Genomic DNA, 4,284 nt, shown 5'->3' on the forward strand with positions numbered 1-4,284 from the left:
TTTATTGCATTTATACTAAGTTTGTATGACTGGTTGGACTAGAGATAACACATTTAGACTAGTCAGGACAGACTCATCCATCTCATCATCGAGTGAACCTGTTTCACTTGAATCACTTGAATCACCATCTGACACGTGTAGCATCATGGCTGAAAATGAACCTCACGATATGGAGAACCCTAATAGGACACTCAGAGAATATTTGCAACCTGTTAGGACTAGCACCCCATCCTGCATTATTCTACCTTTGAATGCAAATGCTTTTAATTTTAAACCTGGGATGATTCCATTGTTACCTCATTTTCATGGCATTGAATCTGAAAACCCATATTTGCATATTAAAGAGTTTGAAGAAGTTTGTTCCACATTCATGGATAGAACATGCACTGAGGAGGTAATAAGATTGAAATTATTCCCATTTTCTTTAAAAGACAAAGCAAAAACCTGGTTGAATTCCTTAAGACCAAGATCCATTGGGACTTGGCAAGAAATGCAAACAGAGTTTTTAAAGAAATTTTTTCCCATGCAAAGAACTAATGCTGAAAAGACAAATCATGAATTTTTGCCAAAAGGATGTGGAGACATTTTATCAGTGTTGGGAACGTTTCAAAGATCTCTTAAATGCATGTCCTCACCATGGGTATGAAAATTGGAGGGTCATCAGTTTTTACTATGAGGGATTGCAACCAAAGATGAGGCAATTTGTAGAAACAATGTGCAATGGCGAGTTTTTCAATAAAGGCCCTGAAGAAGCTTTTGATTATTTTGATTACTTGGCTGAAAATGCCCAATCTTGGGATATCTCTGATGTGTATGATAGATCTGAAAAGCAAAAATGCATTGGTGGGGGTGGTAAGTATCAATTGAAAGAAGTTGATGATTTGAATGCTAGGCTTGCATTAATGTCTAAAAGGTTAGAGTCCATTGAACTTAAGAAGGTAAATGAAATGCACGTTTTGCCATCATCTTCTGAAAAATGCAGCATATGTGAGGATCCAGGGCATGTGACTGATGCATGTCCAACTATTCCTGCTTTTAAGGAAGTTTTGCTTGATCAATCTAACCCAGTGCATATGGTCTCTAAGAATTCTTCTGGACCTTATTCTAATACATATAATGCAGGTTGGAGAAATCATCCAAATCTCAGTTGGAAAAATGACCAAGTGGGGCCATCTACGCAGGGACCAAGTCAATATAATCCGTATGCAGCCGCTAGCCAAGGCTTGGGGCCACCTCATTTTCCAAATTAGCAACCCCAAATGCAAAGAAGAGAAGTGGAAGACTCCATACAACAGCTAACTATTAGCTTGCAACAGTTTATGCAGAGTTAGAGCACGATCAACAACCAAAACTCCCAGGCTATCAATGACATTAGAGGGACTCTCACTAAAGTAACCACCACTTTGAGTAACCAGGAGAAAGGAAAGTTTCCAGCTCAACCCCAGCCCAATCCACAAGGGCACAATAGATCATCTCAGCATTCAGGTGAAGGGAGCAACATGAAATCAGTGAAAGCTATTACAACTTTGAGGAATGGTAAGGTTTTGGGTGACCCTACCCATAGTGCAGGGAGTTCAGGTAAAAATGCTAATCCCCCTCTTGATAGTGGTGAGTCGAGTACTTTAAATTCACATAATGATTCATGTTCCACACCTGCACCGTTTCCACAACGTTTGGTTTCTTTGCACAAGGATAAACAGCATGCTGAAATCTTGGAAATTTTTAAGCAAGTTAGGATTAACATTCCACTTCTAGATGCTATACAACAAATTCCTGCTTATGCTAAATTTCTAAAGGATTTATGCACTGTAAAACGAAAACTGAATGTGCAGAAAAAGGCTTTCCTCACTGAGCAAGTTAGTGCTATTATTCAAAATCACACACCACCTAAGTACAAGGATCCTGGGTCACCTACTATTTCATGTGTCATCGGAAACTCTAAGATAGGGCAGGCCTTGCTAGACTTAGGTGCAGGGGTTAATTTGCTACCTTATAGTGTGTATGAACAATTGGGGCTAGGGGAATTGAAAACCACATCCATTATCTTGCAACTTGTTGATAGATCCATAAAAATACCTAAGGGTATCATTGAGGACGTCTTGGTCCAAGTGGATAAATTTTACTACCCTGTGGATTTTGTGGTCTTGGATATGAAAGTGTCATCCCGCGCAAATTCATCACCACTGGTGATTTTGGGAAGACCATTTTTTGCAACTTCTAATGCCATAATAAATTGTAGGAGTGGTGTTTTAAAATTGAGTTTTGGAAATATGACTTTATAACTGAATATCTTCAATTTGTGCAGGCAACCTCAAGAACATGAAGAAATCCAAGAAGTCAATTCATTGGAATCTTTAATTGTAGACACTCCTTGGTTAAACTATGATTGTGATGAGCAGTGGGAGGAATTAGAAGATTCCCTTGATTTAACTGAGTCCACTGATCATTTTTCTTCGCTTTGTGTTGCAGGTGACTCAACTGAGATGCAATGGAAGCTTAAATTTGAACCATTACCAGCAATACAAACCTCCGCACAACCATCCGATGAGAAGGCACCAGTGTTAGAATTGAAGCCACTACCGCCGGAACTAAAATATGCCTACCTTAGACCAGAGAACTCATTCCCAGTGGTGATTTCTGCATTGCTGACTCCTGACCAAGAAAGTAAGTTGTTGAGAATTTTGACACAACACAAATCAGCCATTGGTTGGTCCATTGCCGACATTAAAGGTATAAGTCCTCTCATTTGTACACATAGGATATATTTGGAAGAGAATTCAAAACCCTCTAGAGAAATGCAAAGGAGACTAAATCCCACAATGAAAGAAGTGGTAAAAAAGGAAGTTTTGAAATTGTTAGACATAGGCATCATATATCCAATTGCTGACAGTAAATGGGTTAGTCCAATACAAGTTGTCCCAAAAAAATCTGGCATAACCGTTGTAGAAAATGATAAGGGAGAATTGGTGCCTACTAGAGAGACCACAAGTTGGAGGATGTGTGTAGATTATAGGAAATTGAATGCTGCCTCTAGGAAGGATCATTTTCCTTTGCCTTTCCTTCACCAGGTTTTAGAAAAAGTGGCAGGGCATGAATATTACTGTTTTTTAGATGGATTCTCCGGTTATTATCAAATAGAAATAGCTCCAGAGGACCAAGAGAAGACTACCTTCACTTGTCCCTTTGGAACTTTTGCCTTTAGGAGAATGCCATTTGAGCTATGCAATGCCCCGACTACTTTTCAAAGATGCATGTTAAGTATTTTTAGCAACTTGATTGAGGACAGTGTAGAAGTATTCATGGATGATTTTTCAGTTTTTGGAAAAACATTTGATGCATGTTTGTCTAATTTGCAAGTTGTTTTGAAAATATGTGAAGAAAAGCAATTGTTGTTAAATTGGGAAAAATGTCACTTTATGGTCCAACAAGGAATAGTTTTGGGGCACATTGTATCCTCTCGAGGCATAGAGGTGGATAAAGCTAAAATAGACTTGATTTCAAATTTGCCTGCACCTAAAAATGTGAAAGATGTTAGATCATTTTTAGGGCATGCCGGTTTTTATAGAAGATTCATAAAGAATTTTAGCTTTATTTCTAAACCTCTCTGCAAACTTTTGATGCATGATGTTAAATTTGAATGGACCCAAGAGTGTCAAAATGGTTTCGATGAATTGAAAACATGTCTCACCACTGCACCTATCATTCGATCTCTTGACTGGTCACTTCCTTTTGAATTAATGTGTGATGCAAGTGACTTCGCTGTGGGGGCTGTTCTTGGACAACGAAGAGATAAACTGCCATATGTTATATACTATGCTAGTAAAACTTTAAATGTGGCACAAAAGAACTATTCCACCACAGAAAAAGAACTACTAGCTATAGTATTTGCATTGGATAAGTTTAGATCTTATCTTCTAGGTTCTCCTGTCATAATATTCACTGACCATGCAGCTTTGAAATTTCTACTGTCAAAAAAAGACACTAAGCCAAGACTGGTAAGGTGGATACTTCTGCTTCAAGAATTTGATCTCACAATAAAAGATAAAAGAAGGAGTGGAGAACGTGGTGGCAGATCACCTTTCTCGGCTTTAGCCAGAAGTTTCTGAGAAGTTTTCTTTAATTTCTGATAAATTTCCTGATGAACAATTATTTGCCATTGAATATTTACCATGGTATGCTGATATTGTAAATTTCTTGGTTGCAGGGAAAACGCCACCTCGTTGGAATGCTCAAGACATAAGAAGGTTGAAGACTGAAGATAAGAATTTCTTTTACGATGATCCT

The 4,284-nt window shown here is 38.2% G+C and overlaps 1 non-coding gene across 1 annotated transcript; it reads right to left on the minus strand.

Moving 5' to 3' along the window:
- Positions 1-536: 536 nt before the first annotated feature.
- LOC131147371 (small nucleolar RNA R71) lies at positions 537-643 on the minus strand. Its single transcript, XR_009134758.1, has one exon. It is a non-coding gene; the product is annotated as a small nucleolar RNA R71 (small nucleolar RNA).
- Between the last annotated feature and the right edge of the window lie 3,641 nt (positions 644-4,284).

Source organism: Malania oleifera, chromosome 1, assembly GCF_029873635.1.
Source record: "Malania oleifera isolate guangnan ecotype guangnan chromosome 1, ASM2987363v1, whole genome shotgun sequence".
NCBI lineage: Eukaryota > Viridiplantae > Streptophyta > Magnoliopsida > Santalales > Ximeniaceae > Malania > Malania oleifera.